Source organism: Empidonax traillii, unplaced genomic scaffold (assembly GCF_003031625.1).
Source record: "Empidonax traillii isolate 1590-97213 ecotype Southwest subspecies unplaced genomic scaffold, ASM303162v1 scaffold360:size843394, whole genome shotgun sequence".
Lineage (NCBI taxonomy): Eukaryota > Metazoa > Chordata > Aves > Passeriformes > Tyrannidae > Empidonax > Empidonax traillii.
Window position 1 is genome coordinate 774,282 of NW_020955553.1, and position 15,349 is coordinate 789,630.

The window sequence follows — 15,349 nt, forward strand, 5'->3', positions numbered from 1 at the left end:
GCACCCAAAGCAGTCCTGTGTGTTTAGATTTAATAAAACACATTAAGGGGTGCTATCCCTCTTTCTTTAGCTGCCCAGCTCTGGCTTATCCTCTTCATGGAGTAAGTGCCAGTGAACACTTATGATGGAGCAGAGGGAGAGCAAAGGGAATCTGAGTGATTGGAGGTCTTGCTGGCCATAGGACAGCTGTTGCTGCTCTAAGTTGCCTGTATCCCTGATCTCCCAGCAGCGGGCTCCTGGCCATGGGGAGCCAAGCAGAAAAGCCAAGTCTCTCTCCATGGGCCACAGAAGGACATTTGCTTCCTTATGCTAAAGATGGCCAGTGCAGAAGTTAATGAGGCAATGGGAGGATAGTGATGCACAACTCGTCCTGCAGGAAGCACAGCCAGCCACTCTTCCCTTCCATAGACCCTCTGCCCCTGCCAGTGACTTCACTGCTCTGTGAAGGTGCACTTTTTGAGCGAAGAGAGAAAAAGGAAAATACATTTTCAAAGTAACTGAAACACTGAAGCTTATTATTATCTTGTTCATACCAACATCTTTTTGTGGGTCGTTAAAAAGAGGAGGCAAGACTACTGTATGGAACAAATTGTTGGGTAACCCTGTGCCCCATGATCTGGGGCACTTATGCTTAGCTTGTACATGAGACAGGGATGCTTAAGCAGATGTGTCTGCACTCCTCTTTTAAATTTTTAAGGTGAGAAGAAAGCAGAAGACTTTTTCTCCTGCTCCTGCTATGGAAGGGCAATCCTGAAGTAAGCCCATCAAAAGAATTTGGTGCCCTGTCTTCAAGAAATCAAGGCCCTTATGTCATTGATCTCCCAGAACAGCCCTGTTAACGAGCCCAGGCTGCTTTGCCAGTGTCTACATCAAGATTAGAATATTAGAAGTCCAATTACAGAGGTTTTCATTGCCATTTCTGAAAGTTTTGAGCTCAGAGTAGATATTCACAGATCTTGTAGAAGGTCTCCTGCAAAAGCCAGGTTTGATATTTAAAAAAAAAATTAGTAATAATAGCAACAAAAAAAACCCAATAAATATTAGGCCATAAGTAAAGAGACCTCTTCCTAAATATCACAATCAGGCCTTTAGATGCCAAATCTTAAAAGCCATCTTAAAAAAAGTTTAATTTTTAATAGACTTTTTAGAGTTACTTTAAATTATTCTACATAATCACAGATTTTTCCAAGGACTCAGTTTCCTTGGGAAAGGCTGACTTATTTTGCCTATGGTATAACATTCCAATATCTCTTTTTAAGTACTTTAGAGCAATTTTCCGAGCAGACAGACTGCATTAACATGTGCAGATAACCAAAGCATACCTGGCTCCTGTCTGGATTGCACAGTCAGCCTATCATGACTTGGAAAGTGGATAGTGTGCTGTTTAAGACTGTTTTCCTTAACAGAATATAAATAATAATAAAAAAAAACCAAACAGAAAATGTTTCTTGTGTGTTAAGGTTCCTCCTGCATCTGGCTAAAGTAATCCCTGTTACAGTAGCGGAGAAGGAATACTCCACTTGTGGTTTCTGTGTAGTTTATTGTGTTTGGCAGCCAATAAAGATCTGCTCCACTTTAGTAATTCTAGCAGTGGTAGAGTGAGCACCAATGGTAGTAACTACAAATACCACAGAAGAACTGAGCATTAATACTTTGAAAGTTTACCCCACACAGTTTACATTATGATCATCTCAGGTTGACATTGAAATGACTGGAGGATGTGTGGTCTTACCAACCTTCCTGCACACATTTCAATTAGAAAAGGAGCCTATTGAAATAACATGGAGCATGACTCTTAAATCTACCACAGCAAGGAAGAGCACAGTTCAAGCAGAAAGGCTTGCTCTTATTTTCTATTTTAAAGCCTTTTTAAACTGCTCTCTTCCTTCTTTCTCTTGCAGAGTAAGCAAAAGCTTGCTCAAAGAGAAAGGTCAAATACTTGATATTACTTAAGCATAAAAACTCATATTTCTAATAAGAGCATTTAAGCAGATAAAAGAAAATGATAGAGGAGAAAAATAGTAGATTAATAAACCTGATTATTATCTCTGGCCCTACCCTGCATAAGTAATGTATAAGCGAAGTGTCTGCAGACATTAAACTCCAGTGGAGGTTTATCTTTCCAGAAAAGGATTGATTTCTCTTATTGACAAGAACACTGCTAATCTCAGAGAAACTGGACCTTAAGATAAAAATATCCAGAAATGCCATGTGCTACCATGCAGTGACATTTCCAAGATCTCCTATATTTTTTAAATCCTGCATACCACTATCCAAAGAAAAAAATATAGAACAATGTCCCAAATATTCTGGTTTTCCTTTTTTCATAGAAAGGATATAAGAAAATCTGGGAGGACTCTGTGGAAGAAGAATGCTTTTTTATTTGTTCTGACCTTTAGAAGAACAGCTCTGGTTCTGTTTACTGAGGTAAGGCCACAAAACCCCCTTCTGTCTGAGATAATTGACACATCTGGTGGTTTGGAGGATCAGTTAATGTACATACAGCTGCCCTATAAAACCACTGTAGCAGTGGATGCCTTAGGGCTGTGAGGTATCCACACTTCTCTGCTCAGCTGCCATGCCCTTGGCCTTCCAAATCATGACAGAGAGGCTACGTAAACCTTAGAGGTTTACCCATTCATCTGGGCACATCTTGGCAACACAGGTCGATTGCACTTGGGTGAAACCAATTTGGCCCAGTTTGTCTGGGGTTTGGGGCTTAAGACTGGACACAGAGAGAAAAGAGATCATCTACTAAGGTTGAGCCAAAGTACCTGAGGTGTGTGAGAGATAAAGAAGAAAGCATAGAAAGACAGAGAAAGCCTGGGGACTTGGACAGAGGAGATCTTTTTGTGTGCAAGATCCTTTCTAACTGAAGAAGGAAGATAATGAAACCACAGAGAGATGCATGGCATAGTATGGAGGGGTGGAATTCATCACAGCCAAGATCCTGGTCTCTAAGGACACTTTTGCTCAAAATCTCTGGAATGCTTCAAAGCAATGGCAAAATACATCTGGGGAAATGCAACTCACTACTTTTATTATGCAGATGAAGTAAAGAAAGAGTGATAGGGTTTAAGCCCTTAAGCCTGTTCTTGTCAAGGGTTTAGAACTACCTCACACCATCAAAAGTGATATCTTAGACCTTGTCTGGTGTGGCTCATATATTCGCAACTTTAAAACTGAAAATTTGCTGTGAAAGGGAAAGATGAATATGCTTGTGTCAGCATTATGTTCACCTACATTTCTCTTACAGCATACTGTACTATATGTACAGTAGCCATTCAGCATCCTAATTAATATAATTCAAGATAATAGAGAAGGATATGCAAAAAGGAACAAAATTAGGACTGTAACTTTTTCACCTGGCACAAGTATTTTGATGATCATCCTTAAAAGAAGACTCTAGTGGTTTTTAATCAAATTCTCTCTGTATACATAACTAATTAATATTGTTGAAATGTTAATGCTTCAGTGGCTGTCAATGTATCCAAGATTTATTTTCATGAAATCTGTCATCACCCTGCCATTTCACACTCTCACTTGGGGTGAATCTGCATCACAAATAATTGTGCATATGTAAATGAAACATTAAAACAACACCATTAGAATTAATCAGTCTAAAAATGCAAATTATGAGATCCCCTAATCTCTGAAGCAGTACCCAAGTGAGGGAAGATGATTGCCTACAACACTACAACATCCAGAGTTTGTCTGAAGATGCTCAGGACAGATTTATCCATCAGAGAAGCATGAATGAGACCTAGACCTGAATGTAACTATTCCACAGGGACCTTGAAACAGTGTGAGTGTGGTGGCCAGCAGCAGCAGGCATTGCTTGTGGCTAATGGTGTAAAGATTTATCCAGTGCTTCCAGAACTCTGAATGTCCTGGCCCCTGTGAGGTGAGGAAAGGCAAGGCAAGGAGATGAGGACATCAGCAGATAAGATGCTGCTTGGCTCAATGCCCTGGAGAACTGAGCCGGGGGTCACTCATGTGACTATAGGACTTTGCAGCCCTCCTCATCCCTTTCTTTTGGCATAAAAGCTTGAATTTGCAGTGTAATGCAGGAAAAACTGCCACTAACCCTTTTAACTATAGGAGCTGTACTTTGCACCAGTGCTTTGGGGTTTTTTGGCTCCTGACATTCAAAGCATGGGATTCTGCTGGACTGTGTTGTGTGATCAAGGGAGTTGTCTGATCTTTATTCTAATGCAAGGTGTGCCATCTGGGAGAGCTGATGTCTATATGGACAGAAAAGATGTGATTTCAGAGAAAGTGCTATCCTTACACTTTGATAAGAAGCTGTATAATCATAGTTAGAAAAGAGGGCATTATCTGTACCTGAGTACTTCAGCTGGGATTCCATGTTCTTCATGGAAGCTTCACATAGACAAGCAATATCTGACACAGTATAGACACTGCTATGAGAGAACAGTGATCTCACAAAAGCTAGTGATATTTTCCTATAAATCCAGACCACCTGGAAGTGACTATTTGGTGCTTGCATGTGTGGCACTGCTGATTCTCACGGGACCACATTTGGCAGTAGTGAGAACTAAAAATAAGTGTATTCTACCCCTGCACTTTAGCCATCTTGATCTTCTGAGCTTTCTCAAAAGACCACAAGAACTGATCCATCCCCCGGCCTCAGGTGTGCTCAGCATCAGGTGGGAACCCCAGGTAATTTTCAAAAATTTGACTTCTCAACAATAGCATTTTGGGTCTTTTTGGCTGCCCTGCTCACCTCAACAACGTGTTGGCTTGCAAGCCAGAGATCATTACCTGTGCTATGGCTAGGGTAAAAGGTAGTTTTATTGGTGCTCTGCTCAGGTTTTGGTAGTGAAACTGCGGCCTGTTAGGAACTGAGTTTTCAATATAGCAACTCATATCCTTTTTTTAAAAATTTTCTCAAAATGCAGTCAAGAACACCCACAGGCTCTTGAAAGAGTAGCCATTAGAATGCATCCTTTCTCAGGTATATGCACAAGAAACTTTTATAAAATTTAAAAAATAGACTTTTTTTTCCTTCCATATCCAAATGCCTAAAGCAATCATTTTCAGAGTTTACGCTCTGGCTGATAAAAGGCACAGAGGATTTTGGTAAGAAAGCAGGGATTCCCATAAATTTATGGGATGATGAAAATAAGGTTTGTAGGAGAAACCCAACGACAACCTTAATTGTAGCACTCCACATTTGGACGCGTTTGCGTATCTAATAGCAGACAGCCTTATGTTAGTCTCTTTTAGCACAGTTCCCATTTAAGACAACATATAAATATGCATAGCCATCAATAAATGTTACAGCTACTGACCCTGGCAATCTCAGTGTCAATTAGCAATCTTAGTTAATATACCTCTAGATTGGAGTCAAGGGAGTAGCGATCACTGACTGACTTGCTGGTATATATTTTTTAAAAGGTTTGCTTTTTTGTGACTGTGTGTGTCTCTGTACACAGCTGAAATATGCAGGTCAACTAAATAAAAGCCATATGCCTTTGGGGAAGGAGAAAGTTTAGAACAGCCATTAATGCAGACAATGAAAGTTAGTATTTCCTTTATTATGTACACAGAGAAATCCGCGCTAGCATACAGTAAGGACCTGGGTTATTGTGGCTGCACACACATGCACAAAGAGAGAAGCACAAAAAGAAGGAATTCAGAGCTATTAATTAGGATCTGTATTCTAATTTATTCTCTCCACAGAAAAAGGAGAAATACAATGCTGATGGCTCCCCATTTTTCCCACACACAGTCTGTCCACAGTGTTTTCCTGCAAAGAGGAAAGGCTACCTTTGTTTCATGTGCATCTGCTCTTGCTACAAAAATGCTCCTTTGTTGAGCTCGGCAGCAGTAGTGTGCACAGAGGTGTAAGGAATCTAAGACCTCAGCTTCTACTTTTTATCACCTCCCAAGTGGATTACACACGCAGCACAATACAGTCATTAAAAATAGTTACACATGAAAAGACACAGCGCCTCATCAGCTCGCTGATGTGTCACTTTACTGACGGACATGCAGCAGTAATTGCTGTGATAAGAAATTTGTCTTTTTCTGCTCTTCACAGCCCTCCCCATGCACTCAGAAGAAAGGGGGACCGCCAGCCTTCCCTCCTTGCATCCTTCCCCAACAACCCACTGGGGCATTAAACAACCCTCTCCTCCTCTCTGCACCCTTTGTTTAAAGCGACACCTTCTCATATATGTTCTGTGGGTAGTGGGGAGGGAAGGGGAAAAAAGGGATATTTACTTACAGAGCAGTAGCGGGCAGTTAATGTCACCTCCTGGGCCAGGGACAGGGGGTCACATCCACTAACAAATGTGCAAAGAGCACACTGGCCTGCTTGCAGCGGAGAGCTGTACAGCCAGCTGGGGCTTTCTACTGCCTGCGAAGAGCAGCTCTTCCGATTCCAGCTCTGCAGTCAGTGTTGTGTGGAAAGAGGCTGCTGCCTTCCCCAGCCTAGTGAAACCCCTCTCTATCATTTTACCATATAAGGAGACAAAAGCATTGGAGACACTCATTCTTTTAGAGGCTCTGCAGCTGGCATTCGACACTTTCTCTATTCCAAGGGTGTCAATACTTCCCCCTCCTAAACATCTTGTCTTTCTTGGCCCCCTTCCTAAAATAAGGCTCCCCCTTCCCTCCTCTAGCCTTTGTTTCTCTAAACCCCTGATGCTTATTAATAACATGGGGTTTGCTGAATCCAAGGGCTCGCTGTTTAAAGAAGGAAAGATTTTACAGCAACTGAAGCCCAAACATTTGTAAGGCTCTTCACCTGGCTGAAAGAATAAAGTCTTTGGTTGAAATTGGTACCAGGCTTTATTTGCTTTGGTCATTTTGCCTGCTGTGATTTAGTGTCTTGTCCAAAGAAGAGTGAAGCAAGCTGTGCCTTTTCTCCTTCATGGAGAGGTGCCTGTTTTTACGAGGAGCAAGTGTGCAGGCATTTCTTTACAAGCATTCAGAGCCTATTCTAGTTTTTCTCCACCCTTCTTTCTTTCCAAGTTCCCCCATAATCAGAAGGAAAGAGAAGAAAATTAATGAAACAAAAAAACCTCTTTGTGTGAGAAAAAGGCAAAGGAACAGATTGTCTCAGCACATGCTCAGTACCCAGCGGAGAGCCCTGCCAGTGGGCACATGTTAAGGAGAGGGGGAACTATTAATCCTCCCATAACCAGGAACTAATTTTTCTGCTACAAAATCCAATTTCATCCATCAGCCATCCTAGCAGAAACACATTCTGTTAATCGAAACAGTGAGAGTCCTGGGAAACCTCCCAGAGGGAAGAATTTGGATCAGAAGCACATGGGAGATGTCTGCTCTGTAGATTGAGGGGTAGGGTGGAGTGTGGCATTTCAAGGTAATTCTTCAGTAATGTGCCTGCCAAAGGGAGGTGCTTTAATTTGAATGCCTTCAACCTTAATAGAAACCAGAAGGATAAAAATATAAAGCCCATTAGCCAGAGACAGTGTTGCTGTTGTTTAGCATCCAGAAGATGCAAAGTAGTTCAGTGTCCTTTTGTGTTGGACACCAGGTCCTGGCACATGTCTGGGCAGTGGCATAGATGTATGCAAGGATTAGCTAAGGGTTTCTTCTGTGAAACAAATGTATGCCAGAACTATGACCTGTACTTGCTGTTCTCTTGTGTACCCAAACGGTCGTCAGATTTGGAATGAGGATGAAATGTATATGGTTGGTCTCAGTAATACTCCAAATCTAGAAAAGCACAGACAGAATAAAATGGTGGAGAAGGGCAATTCCTAGTTCTTCTGTCAGAAGCCAAATCTCCTTAATAGATGTGAGTAATTTTGATGACCAGCAATGCCCATGGGTCTGTTTGTCAGTTGATTCAGCCTTTGCCATTGCATTTTCAAAACAGAGGCATCACGCCCTGGAGGAATGACCATGGGCGTGTGGGATTAAGGATGCCATGGCAATTAAATCTCATTTTAATCAAAGCTGCTGCACTCCCCTGCCACATGGGGAGTCCCTGACTCTTCCCTTGCATTTGCACTGGCACTGGAAGATGAATTAAACCGGACAGTGAGCAATTTTCAGTGAACCCTTGAGCTACCCTGGAACTGCACCTGTATCTTGGGAGAGCTACTGGTTGGGTTTCTAGCCCCATCACTGACTTGCTGGGTGCCCTTGGACAAGACAGTGCATCTTTCTGTTCTTTGGTTTCACTATCTCTAAATATAGAGCTCAGAACAGCCAAAATTCTGTGTGAGTTGTCGACAAATTTAGAAAAAACTAGTTACTGCATCATCATCATCATCATCATCATGAATTTTCTTTCTTTTAGATTCAACTATTGCACAGTGACAACAATAATAATTTATTTCCATCTTAGTTGCACTTCTTACCTCAGCTCTGATTTAAAAATTCATATAAAGAAAAAAGGGCCTTGATGGCGTTTAGATTTGGGCTATTTGAATCAGTTTATTTCCAAAGCTTCTAACTAAATATTCTGAATGTGTTAATTATTTTTTCAATTTCCATGATATGGGTAGAATGCTGTACCTCACATATGTGAAAAAAGATGGAAAAAGTATCATTTTCGTAGCAGGACTTCTCAATGATTTTACTAATCATTCATAAGTCTCACTTCAGCAACTGGGTTGATGCCGGAATAACTATCATTTCAGCAGTTACTTTCTTTTCTGGCTGAAAAGAACAAACAAAGAAAAATAGTGGAAAAGGACAGCTGGAAGTATAGTATTTCTATTTCCCCCGGTTTGAGACACAGAGAAATATAGTGTCTCTGAGAGACCAGGGGAGGTGGAAATCTACACTTATAAAGTGGCTAAACTACAGGCTGATTCTTCACTCCACCAGTTTATCCTGGAAACTGTTAATTTACTTTATCAGAATTCAACTAATCCCTTTCTGATGCCCAAACCTGCGTAACACATGCTTCCTTTGAATACGAGAGTATGCATTTAGGAGAACTGCTATTTTTGGCACTACTACTTAGGAAGTAGTATAGACTTGTGCAGAGGTTGCATTTTAATTCATTAAACCTAAAATAACAGCCAGGCACTATTAAATCTTCCAGAAATTTCATTCTCATAAGATGCTCACAGATATGTAGTTTTCCCCAAGTATATGATGAATATGCAATGGATAAAAAGGTATTTTCAGCATATATTTTCTTTCCCAATTCAGTCTCCTGGTCACAAAACTTTTTACAATATTTTGATCTTTTTTTCTCCCCCTAGGTAACCTGATCCTCAAGCAGAAATACTCATCGAGCAAGAAATATCAGGGTGTCACAAATTCTGATGAAGGAATTACGAGCATCCTTGAACAATCCGCTAAAATCACCACTGCCAAGGCAGATAGTGAAAGTCTGTCTGCTCTGGGATGATGCAAGACTTATTCGATTTTTGGGAGGATGTTTAGCCTAAGTCAATGTGAAAAGATTAGTGGTTTAGCAACTCCAATCTGATCTGGAAAAAAAGTGTTTCCATGTTTGCTTTCTTAATATGTTTGAATAGTTTTCACATACAGTGTTAAAAGATTTTCTTCAGTAATTTAGGTGCTATGGTTCAGTAGCATCAAAGAACTTCTGGTTTTGCATAGGAAAAGTTATCTTTTGAAGGATAATATATTGCCATGTGCTAACACAGATGATACAGATTCAAATCCATGTGCGTTTCTGTGATAGAGTGATATGAGATGGAGCTGAAAGCATTTTAGACCATTATGGTCAGTTTGGACAAAGATTTTAGACCATTATGGTCAGTTTGGACAAAGATTTTTAAATTTCAATCTGGGCCTTCTATGGTGCTAGCCCTAGTTTCATTGAGAGAAATCTATCCCCCAAAAGAGGTGTCCCAAAGTGAATGTGGCAGTGAGACACTGGTCAACATGTGGTCTGGCAGTGTCATTGTAATTGCTCCTGTGCCCCTCTCTCTGTGAATCACTGAATTTGGAGAGGGTTTGCAATGGATGACCCAGGCAGCTGTGTTCCTGCTGCTTTCCTCTCTCCCAGCTGAGCAAACAGCTGTTGACACTGATGAGCAGAGGAACATGAATTGAACACAGAGAAGAGTAGTAGTGGTGGTTGACAAAGGAGCAGACAGCACACCCGAGGAAGCTTCAAGGAGCAATACGGGGTTCAAAGGAACTGGTATCTGCTAAGGAAAATCCCTCTTGTTGATAGTTGAGTTTTCAACAGCTTGGAAAGCTGAGACACCATGTTACAGGAGTGACAGGTCCTTCACTGGACAAGAAGAATCCATCCTCATGGATTAAAGAAAAGCCATGAAATTCATTGCAGGATAAAGGCAGCCCATCAAACAATTCCCCAAGCAGTAGCTGTCTGTGCCATGTGAGGCAGCCACCCTGAACAGCCCTCACCTGGCTAACTGAGTGAAGAAGAAATAAGGAAGAGCTGTAACAAAGAGAGTGGAAAACAACAATTTTTGCTGAATACAGTCTTTCCCCCTGCTTTCTCTACCATTTTTTCTCCTTCTTTCCCCTCCCTAAGGAACAGATGGTGCCTCTACTTTTAAGGAAACTAGAGTGAAACATTTGGATCTTTGCCATCTGCACAATTCTTTGGATTCTAAGTGTTCCTTAAACCCTCAGCTCCACAGTTTGTTCATTTGTAACCAGGGACAGGGATTTTTGTGGCATGTCTTTGGAAGTGCTTTGGAATAGACAGCCTCTAACAAGAGGTGAGTCTTTAGGAGAGAGTCTTTAGAAGAGGTCTTTAGGAATGATGACTCTAAATGATGATAATGTAGTGACCATATGCAGAGAAGTTGCTTCTTCCCTTTCCTCTGGATTCAGTGACTGCCATGTGGTGCCTGAATATGACAGATGAGTAGAGCATTTTGGGTTTCCTACCCCTGCAGATGGAACCTGGAATGCCAAATTGCTACAGAGGCTGCAGTAATTGCTGGTCTTACGAACTGGCAAATACTAACCCTTAATTTAGGATTTATTAATTTCAGTATAATCATGATTTATCATTCTGTGTTCCAGACACATGAAACAAACACACTGTAATTGTTCAAAAAAACCTAATCACTCTGTGTTTCTGATAGGACAAGAGACTTGCTATTCTGTACAAAATAGTTCATATTCCCTATGACGTTCTCAGCAGAATGCTTCAGTGTTTTAGGCAAAATCCCTTTTCCATAATCCTCTCCCTCCCACTGCCCCACTCCTCATGGCTTCTCCAAAACATTACTTCTGTGTGAATAATTTCCTTCTGCCTCAATCCCTGATATCTATTATGGCCCTCTTGAAATACCCAACAGCAACATTTGAAATTGCCATTCCACTTTATGAGGCCTTGGCAGCTCCTGAGAAAAGACAGATTTGAAAAAGTGAGCAGTTGGCAGACACCTCAAGAACCTACCTAACATCTAAGACAGAAGTGACAATGTCTAACTCATCCCTGGCAAATCTTTGTCTGATTTGCCCTTAAGGATTAACATTAGGGCTCCACAACCTTCAAAGTCAAATGAGCATAAGTTCTGTCAGTCAAACAGGGATGTAAAATGAAGGAGGTAGAGAAGGAGGGAGGGAGATTGATTCAGACTGAAGTGTTCAGTCTAACATTCATGCCTGTAAAGGATTAATAGTGCCAGGCACAACCTGTAATTTGTAGTTATTCAGATCACACCATAGCAGTATGAGAATCATTGAACAGAAGGTCTCCTCCAATTTGTTATACTGGTCTTGGGGACTCAGAAATGTCTTGGGAAGAATGTGAGAAGAGAATGTAATGATATTTCTTCACAATACTATGTCAGTCTCCAAGAACTTTTGGCTTGGGGATTTCTCAGCCTGGAGGCAGTAATCATACTGACTATCACTTTCATGAAGTGATATCACTTGCACAGTTCCCTCCTGATTCCCTGTAAAGAAATTCACAGTTTCCTGCTACAGGTAGCCCTATTCTGTGCTGTGGAAGAACCATCTTCCTTATGTTAATTTCAAACATATTACCCACTAGTTTCATTTGAGGCTTCCTAGGTCTTACCTTTGGAGAGATAATGAGCAACTGATCTTTATTCGTGTGCTACAGGCTGTTCACGTCTGTGTCTATCTTTATCATATCTCCCCTCAGCCATCGCTCTCCTAGGCTTGGGAGTACCAGCTTACCTATTCAGTCTGTATGAAAGCTACTCCCGGTGTTTCATCATTCTTCTTCAAGCTTTTTCCAATATGACAATTTACTTTTTTAGATGACATGGCCAAAACTTTAACATTCAGTTTACTTTTTGGCTGCTTTTGACCAGTTTGCGTTTGTTTGGGGGTTTTTTGTAAACCTATATAACCTCTAAATTTTACGCCCAGATAGACGTCTCAGAATCATCACTTTACAACTAAAGTTACATTTCCCTCCACATTTCACTGCTCTATGCTTATCTACAATCAATTTAAGATGCTGTTCCAGTGCCCACTCATCCTGTTGCCTAAGATCCTTCTTTTTCCTCAGTCTCAGAAGAATTTCCACTAATTATCTTCTGCTAATCTTTTTACTGTAAAACCTGCCTGTTTATCTTTCAATTGATTTTATAGAACACATGCAAATATCTTCCCTCTTACCATGTTACTGAGTAAGGGTTTTTAAGGGTGTGTGGTGAGGGCCCTTATTGAATACCTGGAAAAGGACAAATAAGCAGATGCTGCCAACCGAAGGTCTCCTGTATCTCCGTGCTGCTTATTATCTTACGGGAACACAATGGATTTGTAGAGCGTGATTTCTCCTTACCAAGCTGTATTGGATTTCTCCAGGGTATCGTATTTACACATGTGCTCTATCCTAGTGATTTTTACTAAATTTATCCATCTTACCAGGCTCTATTTCTCCTAGTTTCTCTTGGAACCATTTAAAAAGGCTGGCATTGTATTGGATACATTCAGGTGCTCAGTTCTGTTTTAAATAAAAGGCCATGCATTATTATTGTTTCAGCTAATTCATCCTTCAGTCCCTTTAGATCTGTTGGGTGAGCACCATCTGGTTCTAACATTTTCTTCCTATTAATTTTTTTTTATTTGTTCCATACCTCTTCTATAGATACTTCAGCTTGGAATAGATCCTCCAACGATCCCCATAAGGAACCGTTCTGCTGCAGGAAGCTTTCCAAGTTCCTCACAGTGAACACAGAGAAAAAAAATAGATCATTTAGCCTTTTCTGTTACAGCCATCTCTTTCCCAAGGACTGGTTATCTGTTGGCCCTATCATTCCTCAAACCCTTCAACTTGCCTAGTGTTCAAAGACACAGTTGCAAATCACTTCCCAGATTACTTCAGACTCATAATATTTTGATGTAAGTAGAAACAGTCCCTCTCTCCAATCTGAATATGACTGGGGACATCCTGTTTTGCAGAAAGATCCTTCTGTATGACAACAATTATTTTTCTTCTCAACTACTGTTTGTATATGCTACAGATAAACTGAGAGGGTCTGAGACGTAGGCTCAGACATGTATTATGATTAAATATATGAGCTTAGATTGTGCACTTTGAAGTAGAGTCCTTGCTGTTGATCCTCTTTGGCCTGTGCTTACTTTGAACCCTATAAGTGCTCATGCCCTTTAAATAATAGGATTAAAGTAACCATTTGGTTGCTGATGTGAATTTCATATCTAACACTTCACATAGAGCTGAAAAAATATACCATCCATTGTCAGCCTGATAGACTTACGCATTTTGTTTGTCCCTGCCAAGTTTATATTCACATGCCTGTCTAGTGGAGTTGCTGTTTTAATGTGAATGAAATTCAAATGTTGTGAGTAAAATGAAATAAAGACTTGTAACAATGGCTTGTCTTGGAGATAATGTGTCTCATGCTGGAAGATAAGTAATTTTTCTGAATCATTAGAGAGGAGTCAGAACCCACATTATGAAGCAGTGCTAGTCCTTTTGTTTATACCTAATGTTAAACCATAAAGTCTAGTGAGTCCTGCTGGGTTGCTACAATGCAAATGCTTTAAATGGCTGAGCACTGCCCATCTGTCTGGCTGATCCCTGAAGGGCCTGCCCACAATGATGCTGATTTTTCCTTATATCCAGAAGGATTTCCAGGAATCCAGACCCCACATTTGCAAGGAAGGGTTTCTTAGACTTGGGTGTCCAGAAAAAAAATGTGGGGAAGGGGCTGGCTTGTCTGGCAGCACACTCAGCACTGGCAGGCGGCAGGAGAGGGCAGAGGAAGACCTGTGAGGAAGGCAGACTGCTCTGTTTGGGTGCCTACAGCAGTTCTACAGCCGTGCTCACTCTGCTTCTCCTGGTGGCTTTCTGTGTGAATCTGCCTTGGACCCAGAGCTGTCTGCCATTTCCTTTCCTAAGGTGCATATCCACCCTACCTTTGCATTAGTAAACACGGGAAAAAGGCAGAAAGGAGGCATGGCTGTAGATACTTGAGCAACTATCCAGGATAAGATTCTTGTCACAAATCATAGAACCATAGAATCACAGAATATTTTGGGTCGGAAGGGACCTAAAAGATGGCAGACTCCAGTAAAAAGTAATGATGACAAGGGGAGAAAAGGCTAGGACAAAGCAAAGACTATGCAAGGCACCAGATGATGCCCAGCATACAAGCTGGGTGCTCCTGCTCGTAGTGGTAGGAGTGGGTGACCCAGACACACCATCCCTGTGTGTTCATCTTGCCACTGGAAACAAAGTGAATGCTGCTGAGAAGAAAAGATGGATGAACAAACTGCCTTTGCATACTGCAAACTTCTTGTGCCGTTGATAGTGAGGTCTTCTGAGGGTGACCCCATCACCCATTCCTCTGGTCCCTTTGACTTCCCTGATTGCATCTAATGCCTGCAGTTTGTTCTAGCCAAAACACTACAGAAGGTGGTCCAAAGTGAACAAACTCTTTCACACCCTTTCATTTTGAGATGACATAGTCATTTCTGCACACTATCACTCTCTGTTACAGCCCCACCAAGTGAGGAAAAATTCCTCACAAAATATTTCCATTTTCTCTATGGGTAGTTGTTTCCACCAGAACCCCTTCCCGTTCATTTGGTGTGCTTTGTCTGTGTTCTGAGTCCCAGTGTTCTGAGTTATAATCTGGACCTGGAAGCAGACTTTCAAGAGTTCCTGTAGAACCAGGATAGCCTTGGTTCACCTCATGAATCTCCAAAGAATATCCCAGAACACAACAATATACAGGAATATTGATGCAAGAAGAAGTAATAATTACCAAGGAGAAAGATGAGAAGTAAGCATGACTCAGTTCTTGTTATAGAGAATCTACATTGCTAAGCATCTTGGTTCATAAAATTAGAAAGGAGAGTTTGCTGGTCAATTGCTGATCCTTGATCAATAAAATGGTTTTTGTAATCTTTGCAAACAACCTGGCAGCCGTGT

At 41.1% G+C, this 15,349-nt stretch overlaps 1 protein-coding gene across 3 annotated transcripts in view; it reads right to left on the reverse strand.

The window, feature by feature from the left end:
* FHL2 (four and a half LIM domains 2) overlaps positions 1 to 15,349 on the reverse strand; it is a 63,046-nt gene that overhangs the window by 23,221 nt on the left and 24,476 nt on the right. Inside the window, exon 1 of one of the 3 annotated variants that reach the window (XM_027892587.1) lies at positions 6,254 to 6,433. The exons of the other annotated variants lie outside the window; for them this stretch is intronic. The gene's annotated coding sequence lies outside the window, so the exon portion shown is untranslated. Of the gene's footprint in view, positions 1 to 6,253; positions 6,434 to 15,349 lie in introns of those variants that run through there. 3 annotated transcript variants of the gene reach the window in all.